At 29.3% G+C, this 26,857-nt stretch overlaps 1 long non-coding RNA gene across 4 annotated transcripts in view; it reads right to left on the bottom strand.

The window, feature by feature from the left end:
- The window catches only part of LOC139426799 (uncharacterized), a 93,262-nt gene that overhangs the window by 52,075 nt on the left and 14,330 nt on the right, over positions 1–26,857 (bottom strand). For 2 of the 4 annotated variants that reach the window (XR_011638018.2, XR_015429392.1), the window contains one exon: positions 18,166–18,353. The exons of the other annotated variants lie outside the window; for them this stretch is intronic. This is a non-coding gene — a long non-coding RNA (uncharacterized LOC139426799). Of the gene's footprint in view, positions 1–18,165; positions 18,354–26,857 lie in introns of those variants that run through there. 4 annotated transcript variants of the gene reach the window in all.

The following is a 26,857-nucleotide window of genomic DNA, read 5'->3' as shown; positions in this document are numbered from 1 at the left end:
ATACAATTTTTCCGTAAGTGAATGGCAAAAAGTATGGTAAAATTGTACCTTAGATCTAACTCCATTGAGATATACTTCGTTAATTTTTTTATATAGGTAACAAATTTTTGCCATGTAGCTATGCTGTGCTATAGACTATGAAATTTTAGCATAGGCTGTTTTCCGCAGAACATTTCTTCACAGTCCTATGAAATTTCATCAAACAACTACATATAGGCAAATTTATACATAGGCAAGGGTTATTAAATCAGAGTAAGTTCTTTTCCTGTGGTTACTTTTCATAAGAATGATGATAATAAGATAAATTAAGGTTTGATATTAAGTAATTAAACATATGAGAAAAAGCAATAATTACATAAGAAAGCAAAGGACAATATACACGAATGATTCAGATCTTTGTGGCAAAAATTTATTAGGAAACAATATGAGTTATATGAGTAAAAGTATGAGTAACTGAAAAAAAACTGAGTAAGTATATGAGTAACTGAAAAAAAATTGGAATGGAGTTACAGATTTGTAGTTTCTCTACTGAGCATTAATCCATAATTAAGCCTAAAATCAAAGACTTAGCTCGATATCTTAGAAGGATACAAAACATAATTCTTTATATTATTGAAATTCACGCAAAATTATTATAGTAGCGAGAGCTACTTCTCGATGCTTTTTAAATCAGTTTAAACCGAAATCAAGTTTATAAAATAGACAAAGCTCAAAAATTTAGAAAAACTTTGTTGTAACTGAAACGATATTGTTTAATTTCAGGAAGTTTTGAAATTGATTATAGTTGGAAGAAATAAAAAACTAAGTCCCTTTGGCCGAATTATGATCCTTCGAAATATCGAAGTAAATTTTTGCAATACGTATACCAGGGCTCGAAAAACAGCCCGTCCGCCCGTCCTCGACGGTCAAAAATTCTCCGCGGACAACGAATTTCTCGAATCCGACGTCCGCGTGGACGGCCATTTTCCCGTTAATGTTCGTGATACATTTTCAATTTTTGTTATCTTACAAGAGTCTTGTAAGTTACAAGGCAGCAGAATGGCCCACAATACAGCAACATACTGCGCATATATTGATGTTTTCTCTGTCTGGGAATACTGTTGAAAGGGGCTTTGCAGCAATAAACTTACAAAAAAAACACAATACGTACTGGTCTTAAACAAGAAGCTTTAAAAGCAATTATGAGCATCTACCTAAATGGAAAACCCCTTTCAGATTTCTGCTCAGAAACCTCTGTAAATCATTGGCTTGATTGTGGAACTGGCAAACGTCATATTTGATTCATTTAAAAAACGCAGTACCCTCGGATAACTTGACCCTTGTCATTTAAATTATTTCATAAAAGATATACTAGGTTACTATTAGTAACCTAGCATTTCTTTTATTACTGTGTAATGTAATCCTAGCAACGACTAATTCATTGTGCAATTTATATAAATGTTTGTAATAAATAGGAGAAAATTATATTTTTATTTATTGAAAAGCGACGGGTTAGTTTCAATGGAGGACGGGTGCATTGTTGGACAAGCCGTCCTCGGGGACGGGTAAAATTTCTGAGTTTTTTCGAGCCCTGACGTATACGATAAAAGTGTATAGCAACATTTTATTATAGGTGAAACCATATTGGAATATCCTTTGGTATTTCTTTACGTAGCAATTTTTCCATAATATTAGAATATGATACAGCTTTCGATTACATTTTTCTCATCGACTATGACAACATTTCTTCACCGTTTTATGGAAGCTTATGATTTGATATGGAAGTTCATACATAGAGAGATTATTTATGCATAGAGAAATTTACTCATCAACAATAATAAACAGAGATATGTACAGCTGGCAGCAAATATGTAAAATTAAATATAAAAAGAAAAAAAATTAATAAAGAAGCAAGCAAAAACATGCAAAAAAAGTTATTGCCGTTTAATGCCGCACCGCAAGTTTTAACTTTGTCAATTTTAAATTTTTTTTGTTTAATTAATGACTTGCTAACCAAAGAAACAAACTGCTTTCAAAATATGGATAACATTAAATATCATACTCCAGATAGTTCTTTCCCAAACTAATATAGCATTTTAAACCCATAATAATCTGTAACAATCGAATTGAAAGAGACAAAAAAAAATCCAAATATTAAAATACTTGATTAAATAACTAAACATTTTAGAAAAATTTATACATATGCTTGATACTTTTATTAAAGAAATCTCAATATCAAACTGCATTAATTTACTCTTTTACTTACCATGCAAAAATATCGTAAACTTATTTGTGCAATACTTTGCATCACACGAAAAGTAATTTTAAAGTTCATGGGCGCTAACTCGGCTGGAAAATTAAAATATTTTTGAAAATATTTTCATATTTAATTTTTCTCAGACTTTCCAGTAATAAAGAAATTTGATTCAAGGAGGCCAAATGGGAAAAAAAATATCAAGAAATCTAAAATTGCATTAGGACGTATGTAAAAGATTATTTGTTCTTAAAGAAATGTTTAAGAAGTTGACTACATTTGTCGAAATAGTTTTACAAAGTATAATTTCTTACTTATGAAATAAATATATTAAAAAACGTTGAATATTTCAAAATAATAAAGAAAAAATAAATTTTGATCATTTAGAATATAAATAATGTTCAGAAGATGTTTTCTTTTATAGTTTTCACTATTTCATTGTAAAATAGGAAATTACTTTCCTTTTTGTTTTTGAATTTTCATTTTTTTTTACTACTTTCCAGTTATTTTTAGTCTGAATAAATCTTATATTATGCCATAGATATTAAACATTATTGAGAGTAGCAGCTTCGAAAGTGCTTTATGTCATAAACGTTACTTGATGACATTGTAATTGACGTTTTTACTTGTTTCTTCAACAATTGCTCACTTCTTCAATTTTTGCAACTCGTATTCGTATCGTATTTTTTTACTCTTTTATATTGCAGCATGTATTGCAATGTACAGAGTGCCTGAAGAAGCCATGAAATGTTTACACTACTCTCTCTTTATATACATCTTTGTTCCCGTCTTCTGCAAAAAATATCTGATGTTTCAGTCAGCCTTTCTCAGTAGTGATTTCATAAATTTTTATTGCATTTGGATTTGTCCTCGCTTAAAAACGAATTTTTTTTAACTTAATGACATTACATTTTTGAAAAGAGACATTAAGAAACACCGTAAATAAGGGTCGCATCTACAAATGTTACCAACAAAATAAAATATATTCAAAATAACAGTTCAAAAGTTTGGCATATTTTATATTTTGTATTGTATTCTCTTCCTGGACTTTGGCAAAAGCTTTGGGGTACAAAGACAAAATTTAGACATTTGTCGTCTTCTCTCAACATTTGCATTTATGGCTTCCGGAGCTGGTACCCCCTGAAGACGCCAGCTTCAGTAGTAGTATTTTTTCATAATTTTCATTTTATTTTTCAAAATCATAGTTTTTATTACCGCGTATCTAGTAAAATCATAAAACTGAAAAGTGCATTTAACCGCTTAAATGATTTTTATGACTTGCTCTAAGGAGGTATAATGATAAAATTACACTAGCTACCAAACCGACCTCCGGATCCACTTTCTATTTTCTTATTTTTTACAGCTTTAACAAATATTGGTTGCCTGTACTCAATATATTTTGTTCCTAATCAACATAACCAATATTTTCCCCACTCGCTCCGACCACCGGACCCATTTCCTAACGGTTAAATTTATTTGAACAAGAACAGCATTCAGAAAGGATTCTGCAAGTAAAACAGGGGAAGTTTATCAAAGAAATTTTAAAGAAAGCTTTCTGGATATATATTTTTTCTACAATTCTTAAGTTTTACATTTTTAATATCCAGTGTGAAAGATTCTTGTAGGTAACTATTTCTTGATGTATGATAAAATATCAACGACAAATGTTGCCATAGCTGTATGGCAAGGTGTACCATAGTCTATGGAAAAATATTTCTTCATAAGCTGTAGCACATCTTAGTTTTATGGCAAAAATTTGCCATATAAAAAAAATGCCACAGGATATTCCTATGGGGTTTTGCCTATGATAAAATTTTGCCATACACTTTTGCCATATACGTATGACAAACCTATGGCAAATTTTCCTAAAGGACAATATGGTAATAAAACTATATTTTACTGTTATTTTTGCCAGGTGTTTTTACCAAAGTGCTTCGGTAAAACATTATTGTGCTTTTTAATATTTTCATAGACCCAGAAACTTAATCAGTTAAATTTTCCATCTTTTGGTAGTTTCGACCACTCCTTACGTGTGATAAATTTGGAAATTTCATTACACAGTTTTAGGAGTCTACGGAAATTCTGATGTAGCTTTTGAAAGATTATAAATATTTCTACAACGCAAAGTATGCATCTTTGAGTTACGTCATAAAGAAATACATAATCCATATGATGGACTACATTCTTTTCCGTTACGTGCTGAAGTGATTATTCTTTATTTAAAGCAACTCATTCTGCTACATTTTAGTTGACAACCTCCATCAGAAACGATTTTTCTCAAATATATTTAACCATCTTGACTATGATGGATGTACTAATGTGCTTAACGTGTAATTATCTAAGACGTTTTTGGCGTGGTAACTCGAAGAAGAAAGTATACTCTCGCATCAAATAATGAGTTTACAAAACAGATTATGTTTCAGTTTATCTTGTTGTGTTAGTATACGCTGTCTTCAACTTATTTTTTTTTTAAATAATTGCAATGGATATGAAGATTTAAAAGTCTTAAACATTATAAGTGTATGAAATTAAATGATTTTTGATTATGGAGTGTCCATTCTTGCGTTTGCGTAATGCGCAAATAATATTGTAACATGTTCTAAATGTTTAAGAATCTGTCATGTACTTTCAATAACTTGAGATTGAAAACTGATTTATTTTAGTAATTTCATTAAAAAAATAAACTAATAAATAAATGATTGGTGATTATTATTCGTTCATATCTGCGTGTGTGGAATTTTTAATGATTCCTTGCTGATTGACTTATAACTACACTCGTAAAATGAAAGAGTGATTTCCTCTACTCATAAAAGAGTTAGAATTTTTTAACTCATCTTAAGAGAAATACACTCTTATTTGAGCGAAATTTTTGCTTTGAGTTTACTCAAACTTGAGTGGTATTTATTTAAATAATATTTGAGTGCTTTTAGCTCAAACTTGAGTGATTTATTTATTATTTAATTGTGTGCTAGCTATAAGCTGGAATTTCTATCGTTTTATTTTAAAAAGCAAACGATAATAAATCTAAATGAAATTCTTATGTTCTGTGATCTAATTAGATTGTGTCTTCGCTTTTATTTTACGTTTGTGGCATAACTACCCCTACGAAAAATAAACATCAATTCACTGGTATATAAGACATGCTAGCTTGATTCAATGTCTACTACGCACAGATTCGGACGTGGAGGTAAAAGGATGTTTAAGCACGAGTTTCCTCCCGACTACAACTCAGACTCTGATTACGATGGAATGAATGAACAGGACCAACAAGACGCAAAAAGGAATTACGTGGACTACGCAGATAGAACAGCCACACTAGAAACCATCGATAATCTGATTAGCGACGCTGAACGCCAAATCAAATTCTTCGAATGGAGATTCAACAGAAACGGAAAAATGATACACTACGACAATCATCGCAGATTGAGAATTATCAGAGACAGATACCGAGAGATCAAAGAGAAAGGATCCTACAGGGAACCAACTAGGCCTGAGACTACAGCAAAGACCAGTACTACCGAAAAGACTGAAACTCCCCTGCAGTCCGAGACCTCTGAGACTCCGGTTGAACTCATGGATACTCAAATGCCTGATTTGGATACTAAAACACCCAGTCCTGAACCGGAGACAATAACCCAGCCCACCATCGAGATGGATACCACAGAGACTCCTGATCTCGTCGAGAAAAGGAAAAAGAAAAAGAAGAGAAAGATCAAAGCTAGGGTCAACTTGGCGACGCAAGCGGATGATATTCCAGAGGGCGAACCCATCCACCCAAACCCAGATCCAGCTCCCGCCACCCAAGCGGATCCAGTACCGGCAGAGTGCGGGGAGACTGCCGTTCCGGCGGAACCCACTGCTTCTACCACTACAGCAATGGAAATTACTCCAAACAAAAAGCTAAAGACCCTCATCCGAGGACTACAAGCAGACACGGATATCTTTTCCATAGAAAAATACCTCATCGAATTTGGACTTAGGCCCGAGAAAATAGTTCAGCTCAAAAGGAGGAGTGGTCAGGAGCTTAGGCCCCTCCCACTTTTCCTCGTCATACAGACTGACACGCCCACCAGTAGAAACATCTATAACATCATCTCAATGCTTGAGAGAAGTGTTAAAGTCGAAAGATTCAGAGGCGGAAGATTTCAGATACAATGCTACAGGTGTCAGAGATATGGTCACACTCAGCGAAACTGCCAAGCAACCAACCCTGCCTGCCTGAAATGCGCCGAACCCCACTACTCGCACTTATGTACGAAGCCAAGATCATCCCCGGCGAAATGCATCAACTGTGATGGTGAGCACCCAGCCTGTTTTTCGGGCTGCGGTGCAAGACCCAGGAAAACCTCAAAAGGAAGAAGAGCCCCACCCAAGACACCCACCGACGCAGCCAACAGATTTCTGCTCCTCTTCAAGGAAATGAAAGAACTTCTACAAAACGAAGAGTTAGTTCAGCTGCTTCGATCACTCCTGCCAGCCCCGCAAAACTAATGGAGTTTTGCATCCTTAAAAGACTTAGACTGACATGACACCGCAGATTCTCTACTCTGCGATTACATCTACAAATCCTAAATCTACTAGTAAATTATGACTTACTAGCTCATGACTTCACAGATTCGATGAATCGGTGAGTGGCGCTTCGCGCCAATATACCGAGATTGTTACCATTCATAGCTCATAGCAGTTCAATCATGCGGCACCTTATGATCGATGAAGGTTGGCAGTGTCGATAACTCCTCCCCTCACATTGGTGACCTCCGGACGTGATTTGAATACGCAGTAACGCCCACTTCGATCTGGTAACGCCTACTTCAATGGATGGACCGCATTGAACAGTATTGTAAGTGATGCATATAATCACTCAAGTAATATTGAAAATCATCTGAATACGAGTTAATATCACTCCAGTTGGAATGAAAACGATCCACTCAAGTAATACTGAAAATCACTCAAACACGAGTGAGAATAACTCATGTTTGACTGAAATATTTTGCACTCAAACTTGAGCTATTTCCATATAACTATTTCACTTGAGTGATTTTAACTCAAGAAGAGAAGGCCGATTTTTTCTAGATGAAAGAGTTAAATAGCACTCAAGTTGAGTTATTTTCACTCGTTCATTTTAAGTGAGTATACTACACTCAATACCCAATTTTCAGGGTGAAGAAAAGAATCAATAAATTAGTACTAAACAACGCTTGCATACAGACACATATAATAAAGCTAAAGTAATTCTGATGTTTTTTTTTCATTTATTATCAATTGTTGCCTTTCTCGATGACTTTGCGTAATTAGACTATGCAAAAAACGTATTTAGTATTTAGTCCTTTCAAAATAAAGATTAGTTGTATTCATTTTTATCTGGCAGAATGGGGTTGCTCAAGGCAACTCATGATGTTTAAAATTCATTGCAATTGTGCTGTTTTCTCCTGTTTCAGGCTGTTTCGTCCTTCTATCCTCGAAGTGTCATAAAAAAACGTATTTCCTCAGTATGTATCATAAAACTGTACAGTATTGGTGCAACTGTAATCGACACTAAATTTACACCAAAATATCTTGTACCTATATAAGGAATATTTGGTACCGATTAAAACTGCAACCAAATACCATGATGCTGATTACAGAAAATAAGCATTAGTGGTGTGAATAATAGCATGGCAACTTTTTTATGGTGTCCCGTAAGGTAAGGAATAAATTTTCCATATTATTCCACCCATTTTCCATATTTACCGGACATGAATACGAAATTTATAAAAAAAAAAACGGTTTGAAAGATATAGCATGCCAATGATATTAACCGCCAATGAAAATAAAGGTAAAAGATTCCTTACCTTTATTTTCCAGAGGCTAGAGAGCAGTAGCCAAGAGTGAAACAAAAATGAAAATGAAAAAGCAGAAAAAGATAACCTCTGTGCCAGAGAAAGACAATCCAGGGTAAAATGAATTTCAAGTATTAAGGAGAGGTAGTGAGGAACTAATGTTGTTAACAAGGGAATCAGTATTCACATGAATGATGATTCACATGAGTGATGAAAATAATTTTGCATTGTCGAATTGTTATGGCCAAGATTCAAACAATCCACACAACAATTGCTGGTTTATCGGATTCCTGATAACGGACATATCTATTGTACTCCTTAAGTCTGAATCAAGCAGTGTAGAATCCAGTTATAATGAACCAGCATTTAATAAGTGGAACCGAGCCAGTATTTAAAGAGAGGAACCAAGCTAGCATTTAATGAGTGGGAACCGAACCAGCTTTTAATGAGCCGAACCGAGGCAGTATTCCGCGAGCGAAAACGAGAAAATCTTTTATGAAATATGTTATAAACATGTTATAATGGCGTTCGCCTTCCAATGAGGTGAGCTGGGTTCGAATTTCAGCAATGGTTGATCGATATGAATTCCGCATCCGGCTTGCACCGACCACAGTGCTGACGGGAAGTATCCTCAGTGGTAGACGAATCATGGGTTAGAGTCCCTATGCCGTCAGAATAACCGTGAGAAGATTGGTTTTCCTCTCCATGTAATGCAAATGAGAGTTAGTTCCATTAAAAAAGTCCTCCACGAAGGAAAAATTTCTCCAAATACTTGATCCAGGAGTCCTTTTGTCCTCTGGATTAGATTCAAAATTAACAGGCTACGTAGTTGAACATCAGTAGCCGTAAACCCGAAAATTGGTTTGGCTGTTCAACGACGGTTATGAAATAAAATAAAATGTACTCTTATAGTATTTACTATTATATTTCTATTTCTCGATTCTAACCAAGGGAATAATTTAGAATGAAATTGTATCTGAAAATAAAAGAAAATTAAAGCAAAAAGCCCGCACACTCAATTAAGAAAAACAATCAATTGTTAATTATATTTCAATGTATAATATTTAAACGTATTTCGGCATATGCGTATTTTGAAATATATTTTGGTATCATTTATAAATAGCTGAATACTGAGTAATACCACCAAAAGTAGATCCTAGGTTTAGCCCATTGCCTCTGGAGTCTCAAAAAACAAATAAATAAATAAGTTCGGAGTTTGAGTTTTATTAGAGTAGTGCTGTAGAAGTACTTCCGGGATCAAGAGTTACCTCTTTCGGGAACCCATACCTTTTCTTGAAAGTCTACTTTTAATTCAGTTGCTTGAAATGTCAAAAGGAAAAGTTTTATCCGTAAAATAGAAGGTCAGGATCATAAATGTCTGGGTTAATTGAAAAAAAAACACGTAAAATGTAATTAAAATATGTAAAATAAAATAATACACGTTAATGGTTTTTGATGTTTAATTTTTTGTGCAAACTTTGATCTTGGATTTAACGATCATTTTTCTATTACCCAAACTCATCGTTATATACTGGCATTGCTTTAAAATAGCTACGTCCGATTATTTTTGTTAGATTTGAACATGCATTAAACTTTTTAAAAAACATCATTACATTTAACTCATTCCTTATCTTAAAATTTATTTTTGTTTAAACGTGGCATTATCAAATATACACGCTGTTTTACCTGGTTAAAAACTCCATTTGCCTTAAAAACATACATATTGGAAATAATAGTTGGCAAGTTGCAATCACTTCAATAAAAGACGCCCATTTTTAAAATTCGCAGGATGTGAAAGAGAAGAATTTGAAATCAAAAATGTTAAGTCGTGATGAAAAAATTAGTGAAATAAAGGTGAAATACAAAACTGGAAAAACCACAGTAGCCTGTAGAGAAAAAATATGACGAATAGTTAGGTACCTTACTTACGTCATACAAAAACTGAATATTGGGCTATTGGTGACTTTTCGGGAAGCATCTATGAGAATTATCCAAATATATGCAATCACAATTTTAATCATATGCAGAAAGGATAATTTCTCTACTTTGAGAGCCCGACTACCTGTGTTTGAAGTCAAACACTTTACAGTAGAACAGTTTAACGAAAACCGAAACCGCGCACCATTGGTTTCTACGCAGCATGAAAGATCACCCACCAGCTTACTAACCGCAGCATGTGATGATTGACCTTGGTATTCTACTAGAACTGTGTCTTTACGATCAGTCCACAGCAGAAGTAAAAAGATAAACATAATTAACAAAAAACCACAGTGTCCAAGAGGGGTAAATCAGGGTAGAATGCATTTCCCCACGCTGTGGTTTTACCTGTTTTGTTCCTCACCTTTTTTTCTCCCTCGGCTACTGTGGTTTTTCCAGTTTTGTTTTGCGCCTTTATTTTTTTCATTTTTGGCTGGCAACTTTACGTTTTATATTCCAAATCACTTTTTTTCTTTTCATTCACGTCTGGCAAGTCTTGAGAAAAGGCGCCTTTTTTTGAGTGCTTGAAACATGCCGACTATTATTTCCAATTTGTACACTTTTGAAACAAATGAAGTTTTGAATCAAGGAGTATCTTACCGTTTCAGTTTATTGGGATTATTTATTCAATATCCGTTTTTTTTCTTTATCTTCACTTTCAAGCAATATATTTTGACGAACATTTCTTGCAGTAAATTTTCAGGTTCGACATTTAAAGTAGCATTTAATAGGAGAAATAAAAGCGAAGCATTTCTATTATATTCTGACGACTCATTGCCAAATGAGAACTTATAAATATAAAAGTTGAATTATTTGTGTCATATACATCTTAAAGCTGTGCAATTAATTTCTATTTATAAGAATTAGTAAGAAATGCGATTTTTGGTAATCACTTTATAATATCAAAGCTAGTTTTAATTTATTTAAGTACAATTTCGAGTTAAGAATTCTTTTTTTTAAGTTTGAATTTCGGTATTAAATTTTCATTTGTACTTGTGTTCCTCAGATGTTTATTAATACATTTGAGACGATAGCTTTAAATGCAGCCTTTAAAGAAAAATCTTTAATAAGGAAATGATTATTTTCTTATTTATGTTTGACTAAAAGTCAGCAAAATTCGGAATTTATTAAATATAAATTTAAAATTAATTTTTTTCTAATGAAATTAGTGTTAAATAATTTCTGTTGAAAACATTTTAAATCCTTCTCAAAATTATTAAAAAAAAACTAAAATGAATGCAGTTTTCAAAACTCCATAACATTAATTATTTTTTAAAAAATTGAAATCATTACATTTTAGCGTTATTTTTTTTTATAGTTTTGTAGGGTGCCAAAAGAACTTTTTTGTCTCTAGTATTCATTAGAAAGTAATTAAAATTCCATTACAATAGGAAAAGTTTAAAGAGTTGAAAAGTTTCTGAACAAAGAACTGACGATAAAACTAGAACATTCCTAATGAGAAAAGTTCTGATAAAGTAATTGAAATAAGTTAAGATTTAAGAAAAAAATGCTATAAAATTTCAGTACTTAAAAACAATGTATTAAGTTGAGCAAATAAATATTGATATTACATTCCTTTTACATTCGAAATGATTGGTAAATATTTAAATATATTAAAGAGATTGGGCCAATAAAGTAATACGTTTTTCTAATTATAATATTTTTATCTTACGCTTCCGTAGTATTGTTTTCAGTTTGGCGTCAGATGGTAGTATAATATGCAGGAACTTCTTATTCTCTACATCGAAACTGTGGTGCTTTTTACAACGAACATTGTGTATGAGCTATTTTAACCTTTGCTTATCATTACAATTTCCGAAGTTATTAATATTTGAAATTTAAAATAAAGAAACTACTTTTTATCTTTTTTAAAAAAAAATTTTACCTTTTTTCTATTTTTATTATTCATTATTATTCTTCTTCTTTTTCTTCATTTTTTTATCTTTTGCGTTTTGTTATTTTTGTAAAGAAAAATTACGTTCTTAGTTTAACATTTAAAACAAATTGTTTTTTTAAATGCACAAAATTATATCATTTTAATAGTGCTCTACTTTTGCAGTTTTCAGTTTTGATTTTAATAAAAACTTTGACTTTTTTACACAGAAAGCTCTGAAATTTTTTAATAGCCTACCTAATAGTTTAAATCATATACAATCGTTTCAAAATTCTTAAAAATATATCGACAAGCTTTACCTTCAGATTCAAGTCTAATTATTAATAAAACACATCCAATACTGATCTCTTTCTTGAAAATAGAGAGGAAATTTTTAAACTTTTATTCATTTTTAAAAAAATTCATAATATGCTTGCATTTTCAAAAAGAAAATACTTTCTAGAATGCAAAATAGAATTTTTGGTTTAAGTTTCTTACGCCCAAACAATGCTAAAAAAATATACAGATCCTTCCTAATAAAATATTTTTTGCATGCCATATCATCGTCTGCTTAACTGCATTTATCTCGAAGAGGGTTTCAAATGATGTAGAAAAAAGCTCACATGATTCGAAGTTTTTTTTCTCTCTGTTAGCTCCTCCTTTCCTGGATAAAAAGTGAACAATGCTAGAAAAGTTCATTCTTTGGCATCTGGCAACAAAAAGATTGTTTCGTTCCGGGTATGTATCTAACTATCAGCACAAAAAATGCTTCGCCAAGTAAACAGAAGTATTTCAGAAAACTGTACTTAAAGTATTCGAATCCGCCATTGAAAACATGCAGAGTTTTGGAGAAAAATGTAAAAATTGCTTGACGTTTACTAGAACTGAATTATCATCCCTTGGCTTGCGGCTCGGAAACATAAGAAGGGATTTCTAAATTCTGATGTAAAATATATTCTTCGCCATCTTGAAATTTATTTATTTTAGGGATTTAAAAGACTGAGACTTTCTTAAGAAAACATAGGTGTAGAATGAAATCCAAAACGTGCAAAGGATAAAGAAGAAAAAAAAGGATCACCAGCTAAGGATGTACGTGATTTCCATTTCGGGGTTTTTATTTCATAACCCAGAGCTTGATTCTCATAAATTTTGCATAAAATTCTTCTTATTCCGCAATCCTTTGACTTTTTTTAAGAAATTGTATAATTTTGCTTATACGGAATACATTCGGTAATAACGGAATATAACCCGTACAATCATATATATATATTTATGTAAATAGCAATTATATTCACTTTAGAGCTTACTGGAATTTAAATTTTTCTGAGATGAAATGTTTTTAAAAAGAAATTTGCTTAGAGCTCCGTTTATCAACAATATTTTGACTTCATGAGACTTTATATCATTTTTAATGTATGGAATATATTCTGTAATGATTTCTTCATGTATTTACTTTTTGGCAATTAAAATGATGACCATTTCAAACATATTCCAATAAAGAATTTTCTGAGATGGAATTTTTTTTCTTCAGAAATTTGCTTAGAATTCCGTTTATCAACTATACTTTGACTTTTTATGAATTTATATTATTTTTTAAATGGCATATATTCTGTAATGATATCTTTATGGATTTATATTTAGAAAATTGGAAAAATCCCCCTTTCAGATACACTCCAATAAATAATTTCCAAAGGAAAAATTTTGCTGAATAAAGCTTAAAATTACATTTACGGAACAATACTTTGACTTACAGAAAATTTATATCATTTTGATTTTTCAGAGTATATTCTGTGTTGATGTTTGCACAGATTTAGTTTTAGGAAATAAAAATGATGTCCATTTTGGAACCGAATCTAATGAATAATTTTCTGAGAAGAAATTTTTCCAGAGAAATTTGTTTACAATTCTGTTGAAAATTCCGAAATTTGAGTGGTGTCCATTTTTGAGTCCAATCCTTTCTTTCTGAAAACGAATTTTCTTGAAGAACTTTTTGCTAGCATTCTGTTGACTAAACAATACCTTAACTTTTTAAGAAATTGTACATTTTGATTATACGGTATATTCCGCAAAAACTCATTTATATATTTATTTTTAGGAAATTAGAGTAGGATCCATTATGGAGCTTACTTAACTTTCTTAGTTTGAATTAAGGAATTATACTGAAAAGATTTGCTTTTTTTTTTTTGAAAATGCAAATTCTATATCACTTTCAATGAACAACTGTTTAGTGCATTTTTAATTCGAATTTTTTCTATTTAATTCAATTTCAAATGAGACAATGGCAGCATATTGCATATTAGTTTTTAGAAGCCAGTGTATTATTAGAACACATTACAAAACATTTTGTATACATTTTTAATACTATAATGACTATACTCTGTCTGTATTACATGAATGCAAAATATGCGTAAAAAAACTGGAATTGAGAAAGTAAATATTTAATTATTTTTCTATAGTTTAATAACCAATGCAGTTAAAAAAATAAAATGTAGTTATAGTTTGTTCAGATTAAATAAAATTTAATAAAACTCATTTTTCAAATGTCTGCTATTTTTTGTTTATTTATTTCTTAACGAAAGACTCATTGTAAAATTAAAAATAAACAGTTTATTTTAGATTTCTAATTAGTTTCATTTATCTATGTACACATTTTTTCATTCCGAATTTTATTAAGGATATTCTCTTTCTTTTACTCCACAAGTACATACGCACGTTTGCCCTCATTTTTTTAGGTGAAGAAAAAAATACCAAATAGTAAACCAAGTAAATCTGTATTATTTTTTTCCCCAAAGGGAAGCGCTTATTTCCTGTTTTATATATTTTTTATGTTCTATCATAATTAAAGAGAAAATAAATTTTGTAAATCCATAAAAAGCTCAAAGCATTATTTCTTTGATCATATTTCATTTATAATCACGGAGTATTTATAAATTGAGGGTTGTAATAATCCATAGGATCAATAGTGTCCATCGAAAAGAAATAAAGAAAAAGAACATTTTCTTTTTTTTTCTTATTATTGATTTATATTCGCCTAATATTTTTATTAGTGGGATAGATTAATTTCTTACTTATGAGAGAAAAGAATTCATTTGTCGATATAGTAGATTTTTTTAACACAAATGAGAGATCTGAAGATTTTGTTTGGGATCAAGATGGTTGTATGTTTACTTTTTTTTTCTTTCATCTTTTTTCCTTTTCGTTTGGATTTTGTTTTCTATAACCCAGAGTACTACTTTTTTAATGAAAGCTATTTACTATTTTATTGTATTACATTGTAATGTTTTGTCGCATCTGAAAAATAGTCCATTATCTTGTTTAATCTTAGAACAAATATTGTTTTAGGCTAATCATAATGAATATAGATGTTGTTTTTTACATATTTCGTGCTGATCGAGAAGACTAGTTAAAAAGAAGACTATTAAAATTGTATAACACTACGTGCGCGTCCCAAGAAGAAAAAAACGTTGCATGTTTGCATTTATTAGGTTATTTTTTTCCTTTTGATTTAGTTTTCTACATATCAGCGTATTTATTTTTTCATGAAAGCTATTTACTATTTTATTGTATCAAGTTATAGCAATGTTTTGCTGCATCTGAAAAATAGACCGATCTTGGAACAAATAATCTTTCAGGCAATGCATATGGAATGAGGATATTGTTATTTACATATTTCGCGCAGTGAAGACCAGTTAAAAAAAAGACTATTGAAATTGCATAACACTACGCGGGTGTCACATAAATAAAAAGACAAGCAGAGAAATAAACACGTTGGATGTTTACGTAGGTTATTTTTTCTCGTCTTGATTTAGTTTTTTACATATCGGAGTATTAATTTCTTAATGAAAACTACTTACTATTTTATTACATCAAGTTGTAGCAATGCTGTGCCGTATCTGAAAAATTGATCACCATTTTGTTTGATCTTAAAACAGATATTGATTTCGGCAAAACATAAGAAATGAGGATATCGTTATTTACAAATTTCATAATTTCAACTATTTGAAAAGAAGACTATTGAAAAAGTATAACGTCGCACGTGTCGCATGAAAAAAAAACATACTAAGAACTAAACGTGCAGTATGTTTACTTATCTTTTTTTTCTTTCTTTCTGTTTTCTACACATCAGCGTTTACTTGGTTTTAATGAAAGTAATATACGATTTTACTGTATCAAGTTGTAGTAATGTTTCACCTTATCTGAAGAATTCGCGATCGCCACGCTTGAGTACGCCCTCTCTTTAGCCCTGCTCTGGTACAGCCTAAAAACATCAGACATTTATTTATTAAGTTTTCATTTAGTTCTATCATAATCATTGGCAGAGTCGGACGCCATTTTCGTAGTAGCATAAAAGAAGCAAATTTTTCCTAAGGAAAAGGCATAAGAACTTGAGAAAACTAACCGGAATATAGGTAATTCTTTTTGAAAGAGAACACGCCAAACATTTGAAGAACTATTTCTCAAACATTTTTACCTTTCTATTATCAACAAGTTTGCAACCGATAATTTCCAATTTCGTTATCGCATACTGTTACAGATATGTGTATTACGGTAAACTACATTTCTTTTGGTCTTCAATTCATTACAAATTAAAGTGAAGTCAGCATTGCATAGTTTATTCCAATCAATAAATATGATTTCAGAACGTGCAGGTTTGTAATAGTTATAGAATAGTATATATTTCTGAATCTATATAATTCGGAAAGCAACAATAAAGAATCATCCGAATTACTTGAAAAATATTAATGTTGATTATTAAAAAATTTTTATCGTTTTCCTCGAAAGTATTTTTTAATTATGAATGATAAATTTCAACTAGAATTTAGCTGTTCTGTTTTCAAGTTGCATATGGAAATTCATATCGAGATTTTGCAATTGTAAAATTTTATTGTATGGTATGTCATCTTAAAGTAATGAAGGGATAATCTATGTGTATATTATTTGAGAATAAAGTTTTCAAATGAAGAATATATCATTTTGTAATTCTCCGGATTTATAAAGTAGGTAAATCTTATAATTTTTATAACAAAAAATTCTACTTTTAAATATTTTTTTTTTCTTATTTGATGATAATTTTCAATAGAATACGTCCGATTGTGAATAAAAAAATTAAGAAACATGAAAGTTTTTTATTTCATTGTGAGGAATTTTTATAATTGCTTTTTGGTTTCGTAAGCATTCTTTACTTTACGTTTTAAGTTTTCAATAATGATTTTCATTGAAACTTAAAATTTTTTGACAAAAATTGTTGTCAAAAAACTTTTTTGCAAAATTAAATTATATAAAATTATGAGCTTATGTATACTTTTTGCTTATATTAATGTTTGAAGTATTATGACTCATAAAACTACAGAATGTGAAGTTTAGATAGGCCTTTAATTTGATGTCATTAAATTTAGTAAAACTATTTCTCAGGCATTAGGTTTTAACCGTAATAAGAAGAAACATATTTTTTTCTGTTTATTTACAAATATTTTCTGATGTGTTTTGGATGCTCCTTCTCTAAAAAAAAGAGATATCTTTTAGTTTTCACTTGCATAAGAAAGAATATCAAACATTTTTCATTTTTAAAATTTAATAAACCACAATAAAAAAGAAACGCTACAACGCTACATTAAACGCTACATAAACTAAATGACTACTAAATGAAGCTAAATGACTAATTATTACTAATATAAACTAAACTAAATGACGCCCGGTGGCTGAGCGGTAGCGCTTTGCGCTGTCATGCCACAGGTCCCTGGTTCGATTCGCCTGCCGGGCAAGGTAGACTCAACTTCTCCCCAGAGCCCAAGGTCAAAAAAACTGAGATGGGCACAGTAGGCCTTGGCCCTCTATGGGCTGTCGTGAAACTGAGTTTAGTTTAGTTTTATGAACTAAATAACTTAAATTTTGTATTTAAAAAAAATTAAACATTTTTAGGGGAGTGAATTTGTTTCTTGAATTTTCCAAAGTAACATCAATATTATTCCTTTTAGAATTATCAGACAAAAGTTAAATTGCTAATAATGATACATTCTGTTTAGCTTACAAGTTAAGCACTTAAGACTGTAACAGGAATTTTTCAAGTAGACTTACAGCTTTCCGGCGAGAAATTTTTTTATTATGTTAATTTACATTTATGAAATTTAGCTTTATAATTCAATAAGGCGATACTTTATTGAATCATAGTCAATAAAACGATACTTTTTGTAAATTGATTTCAAGATTGAAGAGAAATATTGACTTTCATGTACTAGAAAAAGTGTCTGGCGAATTTCCATAAATCGAATTTTGATACTCTTTTATTAAAAAAACTGCTTTTTGTCAATCAATGTTCAAAATGGATAGTCTATACAAGTGCCTGGCTAAATTCTGGCCTGGCTAATTGCATTTTGATATTTTCTTCATTTGAGATATTGAGGAATATTTTTTTTTCTATCAATGTCATTCAATGCCATGGATGTAAATACATCTGAAAAATAGAAAGAAATGAAACTAAGAGCCTTGCTAAACTGTTCTTTGATTTTTAAAAATATAAATTGTAACATTTGAGTAACATTTTTATTCATTTCATAACAATGTTAGATATCACTTGATATCGTTTTATTGCTTTCAAGATTTCAAAATGTGGATTGGACATTTTTATTGAATGCAATTAAACTTGTTCCTATCGTAATTTATGTATCTATTTCTTGATTACTTTATGTTTTGAAATTAAATTATTTGTTTTTTAAATATCTTATTGGTTTCTTAATTTAATTATGTGTTTTGTGATCAACTTAGTCTCCTCTGGTTAACCTTATTTATCACGAGATTTGCATTTTTCTTTCTTGGCATACTTATTTACTTTTTAATTAAACCCTTTTTTTTACTGATTACATTATTTGTTTCTGATATCATTCATGCGTCTCTTGAGGATAGTATTTGTTTCTTAAATTTCTAAACAACATTATTCATTTTTATGACCCTATTTTTCTAAACTAAGGTATCTGTTTCTTGATTACTTTATTTATTAGTTTCTTGATTTCCTCATTAGTATCCGAATGAATTTACATATTTTTAATTAACTTATTTATTTTTTGACCTGTTTTTTTCATTCATAATTAACGTGAAGGATTCTAGTTTGCATTATTTGTACTTTGCTGAATTTATTTGTTTCTTGATGTCAGTATTTGTATCTTAACTAAATTATTTGCTTTTAAATTCATCAACTTGCATTTTAAATAACTCATTTGCTTCTATATGACATTTTTTTTACTAAGTCATTTGTGTTTTACTGACATTATTTTACTTAATTTATTCATTCGCGTAAGATAACGGTATATTTTTTTTAATTTGCTAATTTCTTTCTAGAGGATATCATTATTTTTTTTAATTATGTCAAATGTTTCTTGATGACATTATTTTTTAACTAACTCATTTCTTTTTTGGTGACTTCATTTTTTCTTAATTAATTTAGATGTCCTTTGATTATTTTATTGAAGATTTTTTGAAAATCAAATTTTAATTTGATCGATAAAATTTAGTTAAAACATAAATTATTTATTTTCTACATTTTTGCCATTGTCTTAAAAGAATATTTACATTTTTTGTCTCAGAAGAACATTAATTTTGATTGATGAAATTTGGTCATAACATAAATTACTTATTTTCTACATTTTGCATTTGTTTTAATTTCTAGCAATTGAACTTATACTATTGGAATTGTCCCAAAAGAATATTTATATTTAGAAAGAAACCGATTATAGTTCTGGAATAACTCGAAATAATTTGAATCACTATAATTTGAATCACTGTCAATAATTACTATATTATATCAATAGCCATTAATAGTTATATAGTTATTATATTATAAGTTATTATATATATATATATACAGTTTTTACTAAAAGTGAACGCAAAAGTATGTCATATATGCATAAAACTTTTGGAAGTTGTAAATATAATATTATTCCAAATTACAATACTCTCTAAACTAGCATGGTAAGTTACATTAAATGACGACTAAGTGTTTCACACTAACAATTCTTCTCACACTAACATGTCATTTTGAATCAAATCTGAAATTGTCCCAGTTCACGTTGCTCTGTGTAACATCATTGCTCTCACTGTCAGCACTGCATCACAATCACAGAAATCATTGCCACATGCACAGTCACAAAAATCATTGCCACGTCACTGCCTACACAATAAAAAAAACCATTGCCACGTCACTGCTTACACAATCACAGAAATCATTGCCACGCCACTTCCTACACAATTACAGAAATCATTGACACATCACTGCATACACTATCACAGAAATCATTGCCACGTCGCTGCGTACACAATCACAGAAGAAATCATTGCGACGTCACTACATACACAATCACAGAAATGATTGCCAAGTCACTGTGTACACAATCATGGAAGAAATCATTCCGACGGCACTGCACACACTATAACAGAAATCACTGCCACATCACTACATACAGAATCACAGAAATCATTGCCACATCACTGCCTACACAATTACAGAAATCATTGACACATCACTGCATACACTATCACAGAAATCATTGCCACGTCGCTGCGTACACAATCACAGAAGAAATCATTGCGACGTCACTACATACACAATCACAGAAATTATTGCCAAGTCACTGCGTACACAATCACAGAAGAAATCATTGCGATGTCACTGCACTCACTATCACATAAATCATTGCCACATCACTAAATACACAATCGAAGAAATCATTGCCACATCACTACATACATTAAAGCAATAGACATATTCATGTTTCTTGAAGGGAGTATAGAGGATAATAAGATTGAGAGAAATTCAAGAAGCGTCGTTGTTACACCAAAGCGAGTTGCTTAACCAAAGTCTTTATGTAAGTTTATAAAAGTCAGTCCCTAGAAGTTTATATTATAGTTTTTCTGAAGTCTTATTCTAGTTTTTAAAGGTCTGTATAATCAATTTTAAAGAAATGATATGTGTCTATTTCAGTTTTTATCTAAGTCGTTTGAATTCATACATAAGTACATGCTCAGTCATTATTTTTTTAATACCTGAACTAATTAAATTCATATACGCATTTATTCTTTTCTTGGAGGATTAAAGAGTCATCACAGAAGTTCATATTTCGTCCTTAACTTCGAATAAAGCCTGAAAGTCCCTTAATTAAATTTTTCTGTCTTCTTATTATAATGTATTTAGGGTCTTCTTTCTGAGTTTCTTTGGCGTCTAGTTTTAGATATATGATGCTCTGATTTCAATTCAGAGAAAAATCTAATTCATTTATTCTGAATTCCACATTTGTGGTTAGTATTCCTTTCATTAAAAGTACCGTTTTCACCTCTTATTAAATCCTTGTATGGACATATTTCATCCTTTAAAAGTCCTTATATACCATAATTATAGGGACCTTTATTGCAGCCCTCTTTGATCATTGTTTCGAATAATTTGTTCTCGTCTACACAAAAAATAGGTCATTTTTCAATGTTTTTATTATATAGTAAGTGAATTATTTTAAAAGTATTTATATGCCATAATTATTGGGAATTTTATTGCAGCCCTTATATATCATTATATTCAATAATTTTTGTGTTTGCACAAAAGAATGGGTCATTTTAAATGTTTCTATTATATGAAAAGTAAATTATTTTAAAAGTCGTTATATACAATATTTATAGCTACCTTTATTGCAGGCTTATTGATCATTGTTTAATATAGTTTGTCTGTGTTTACACAAAGAATTTGTCATTTTTAAAAGTTAGTATTTTATAGTAAGTGAATCATTTCAAACAAATCCTTTACTTTTCTTATAAGGAAGAAGTATTGTGAAAAACTTATACCAATGAAACAAAGAGCAAGCCTATTGAAAACAATGTTTATTGCGTTAATAAATTGAGACACATAGCTATCTTTATCGATAAGATAATAAAAATTTTGTTTCTAGTTTTATTTCTCATACTAAATATAATATAATGTATAACGTATTGAAATAACACCAGTGATGTTGGTCTCTAGTGTCTAGTGATAACGGATCCTCAATTTTATCGTCACTTTGTCATATTTGCACCATTATTTTTCAACACTATTTCACATATCTATTTTTAACATGTTTTACTCTTGAGGGCCTTTTTTCTTCTTAATTTCGAAGTTTTATCTGAATATTTCATACTAGTTTTTTTTGTTTTTTTTTCATTTTCTTTCATCCGAAAATAACATTCTACCATCCGGAACATTGGACATTTTATTTAAAAAATCTATAAAGTTAATAATTTATATAGAATAGTTTATGTTCAAAGTATTAGTGTTTGCAGATATTTCTACTGTACTTTATAATATATATATATATATATATATATATATATATATATATATATATATATATATATATATATATATATATATGTATATATATATATATATATATATATATATATATATATATATATATATATATATATATATATATATATATATATATATATGTATATATATATATATATATATATATATATATATATATATATATACATATATATATATATATATATATATATATATATATATATATATATATATATATATATATATATATATATATATATATATATATATATATATATATATATATATATATATATATATATATATATATATATATATATATATATATATATATATATATATATATATATATATATATATATATATATATATGTGTGTGTGTGTGTGTGTGTGTTCATCAAAAACACATTATGTTCAATAACGCCACGGAGGAAAAATTTCGATAAAACTACCGTTCTGTATGGTAATGATACTTTTGTTAAAAAACCATAATTCTGATTATAAAACCAAAATATTAGCTATTTATAAACTATAAATTTGGTAATTTTTCCATACCTGCTTTAATGGTTTACTAAAAATTCTGGTTTTCAAAATTATAGTTCTTATTACCATACATATAGTAGGAAATGAAAAACTGAAAAGTAAATTTAATGGAATAAAAAGTTTTAATGCCATGCTTAAGGTATCATGATAAAATTACTAAGTTTTATCTCATTTACCAAATTTTACCCCATATTACAAAACCATATTTTATTGTTAACTGAAAATAAAAACATTACCAAGGCGTTTTGGTAAAATTACCAAACCTCTTGGAGTTTCCAGCCGCAATTTAACTCTGCATTTAATCATAGTCTCGTAATTTTGACCATACTTTCTTCTTAGAGTAAAAAGTTCATTTGATCCTTTTTTCAAACATTTATGCTTATGAACCTAAGTTTAAGTTTAGATGGGAAGATTAATACTCAAAATTTCACGTTTCATTGCTTATGGATTATTTTCGAAAGCACTTTAATTTCATTCAACTAGTGAAAAGAAAAAAGGAAATTCGCGATGCCAAATATGAAAAAAAAAATTTAAAAAATTAAAAAATTAAAAAGAATTAAAAATTAAAAAGAATTAAAAATCAAAAAGAAAAAAATTTTGAATGTCCAGTAGGGTTCCTTCTGTTATAATTTTGTTAGTATATGCTCATTTTTGTTGTAGTACAAAAAAAGGTAAAAACTGTTATATTTATAACATTGATTTCAACAAATAATTTATTTTGCCTAAAAAGAAGTATAGTAATAGTAATATAAAAGGATTTCTTCACAATTTGATTATACAGGCGGGTTTCATACCATGGATAGAAATTTGATGGGAAGGTAGGACACATCTTACGCGTTAATAATTCCGTGTGGTCAAAACCGTGCATAGCACCGTGTGAACAAAAATAGTACCATACAACACTTTGAAGCTTTTCTATTATAGAGTACCTGACTGTTTGCATTTGAACCGATACATTTTATCTATCTAAATTAGCGTATCTATATTATCTATCAAATCAAAATTATTGTATTTTTTCTATTAATATTATCTATCATTGCAGTCAAATAGGAATATAATTAGTTGTTTCATCGTAATTGACTGATTTGGCTTTCAAATTGGAGATCGTTGGAAGTTAGTCGTTACATCAATTTACTACTACAAAACAACTGAATATGGCCAAATTTCGAGAAAATTTCATTTAGCAGTATACTATATCAACCATTGAAATACCCCCACTTTAACCAACAATTCCTAGAAGAGAGAAATCTTTCTCTCAGATCCCTTAAGTATTTTGAATGAAAAAATTTAAACTGCTCAATGGGATTTAAATATGAAAGACGTCACAACCTTGGAGCTAATAAACTGCGCAGTTTTTTAAGGTCAAGTGCCATTGTTCGGTATACATTTGCCCGCTATACCCTACACTGTTGTTTCTTCTAATCTATCCTCAATAGGTATTAAAATATCGAATAAATGTAATTATATCCACGAATAAATGAATATCAAATCGTATGTGATAAATATTTCGGACATTCACTAAACCGACTATGCTATTGTCGTATTGTTATACATTCAAATATATATATATATATATATATATATATATATATATGTACATATATATATATATATATATATATATATATATATATATATATATATATATGTACATATATATATATATATATATATATATATATATATATATAATATATATATATATATATATATATATATATATATATATATATATATATATATATATATATATATATATATATATATATATATATATATATATATATATATATATATATATATATATATAATATATATATGTATATACATATATATATATATATATATATATAAATATATAATATATACATATATATATATATATATATATATAATATATATATATATATATATATGGCAGGCCTGGTTGGCAGGGCGCTGGATTCACGTTTGTGAAAACGGTAGTTCGAATCCTGTCACCCAAACAATCCCAGTGCGTTAAGTGGAGACTGGGGCACGTTAAATCTGTCGGGCTCACAAAGTCGTCCAAGTTTCCATAATAAATCAATACCTCTGTGGTTACTGAATTGGAGATTGATAATTCTATAGTTTAGGTCAAAATTACGATCTGCGGATGGATGAAAGATGTGTGAATCGGTCTGCCCCCTGAAACGGGCTCAGACGTGTGTGTGTGAAATCGTATTTTTGACCATATAAGACACCACTGAAAGATTAGTAATACACCCTCTGCCTCTAAATTTTGCTTGATTTCAAGCAGACTTGCTGAAATAGGCGAGATACATTTGTAAAAACAACAGAATGTTGAATACTAATATCAAAGATATGGTTGTTTTTATCTTTTCTTAAAGAGGGCTTGCCATTGATCACAAATATTTTAATCATAATTGTTAAGATTGATCACAGTTTATTCATATCAAGTTTGAATCTAATTGAAATTTTGAACTTAATATCTTTTCAGTAAATCAGTTCATATTTATTCAATAGAAATTGCTGTCAACTTAATTAGAACGTAAAAAATGAAGTTGGAATTACAAATTGCAAAACCAGAAAATGAGGAAATATCGAATGATTTTTTTAGTTTTTTATGACCCGAAAAAGTATTTAAAACTGATAGTTCGTAAACTTCCATTCCATTATTAAAATTTAAGTACAAATAAGGAAAACAAGTATCATTCAAGTTAATTATGAATGAAAAAAACAGGTCAAAAAACAAATAAGTTAATTAAAAATATGTAAAATCATTTGGATAGTAATGAGGAAATCGAGAAACTAATAAATTATTTAATAAATAAAGTAATCAAGAAACAGGTACCTTAGTTTAGAAAAATAGGGTCATAAAAAACAAAGAATGTTGTTTAGAAATTTAAGAAACAAATACTATCCTCAAGAGACACATGAATGAAATCAGAAACAAATAATGTAATCAGTAAACAAAGGATTTAATTAAAAGGTAAATAAGCATGCCAAGAAGGAAGAATATAAATCTCGTGATAAATAAGGTTAACCAGAGGAGACTAAGTTGATCACAAAACACATAAGTAAATTAAGAAACCAATAAGATATTTAAAAAACAAATAATTTAATTACAAAACATAAAGTAATCGAGAAATAGATACGTTAATTATGATACGAATAGTGTTAAATCGCATTTAATGAAAATGCCTAATCCAGAATAGATAGCATTTTGAAATCTTGAAAGCAATAAAACGATATAAAGTAATTTCTAACATTGTTATGAAATGAATAAAAATGTTACTCCAATGTTACAATTTATATTTTTAAACATCAAAGAACAGTTTAGCAAGGCTCTTAGTTTTATTTATTTTTCTTTTTCGGATGTTTTTACATCCGTAGCATTGAATGACATTGATAGATAAAAATATTCCTCAATATCTCAAATGAAAAAAATATCAAATTGCAATTTAAAGAAATTATCCAGGCACTTGTATAGATTATTCATTTTGAGCATTGATTGACAAAAAGCATAGTTTCTTTGATAAAAGAGTAACATATTCGATTTATAGAAATTTGCCAGACTCTTTTTCTAGTACATGAAAATCAATATTTCTCTTTAATCTTGAAATCAATTTACAAAAAGTATCGTTTTATTGACTATAATTCAATAAAGTATCGTTTTATTGAATTATAAAGTTAATTTTCGTAAATGTAAATTAACACAATAAAAACATTTCTAGCCGGAAAGCTGTAAGTTTACTTGAAAAATTCCTGTTACTGACTTAAGTGCTCCTTCCAAAAAATAACTTGAAGTTAAACAGAATGTATCATTATTAGCAATTTAACTTTCATCGGATAATTCTAAAAGGAATAATATTGATGCTACCTTTGAAAATTCAAGAAGCGAATTCACGCACCTAAAACTGTTTAAATTTTTTTTTAAAATACAAAATTTAAGTTATTTAGTTTATATTAGTAAACTAAAAAATAAATAGCAATAAAGAACAACCATGCGTCAAATCAATGCATATAATCTATAATACGAAATTTTATTAATTAATATCCTAAATATAAATCAATTTTGTCCCGAAATTTGTAAATTTCATGAAACAAAT

The sequence above is a fragment of the Parasteatoda tepidariorum genome, chromosome 9, assembly GCF_982258835.1.
Source record: "Parasteatoda tepidariorum strain Cologne lab strain chromosome 9, Ptep-v5.0, whole genome shotgun sequence".
In the NCBI taxonomy this organism is placed as follows: Eukaryota; Metazoa; Arthropoda; class Arachnida; order Araneae; family Theridiidae; genus Parasteatoda; species Parasteatoda tepidariorum.
The sequence above is the reverse complement of the archived record's forward strand: the minus strand, read 5'-3'. Positions and strand labels throughout refer to the sequence as shown.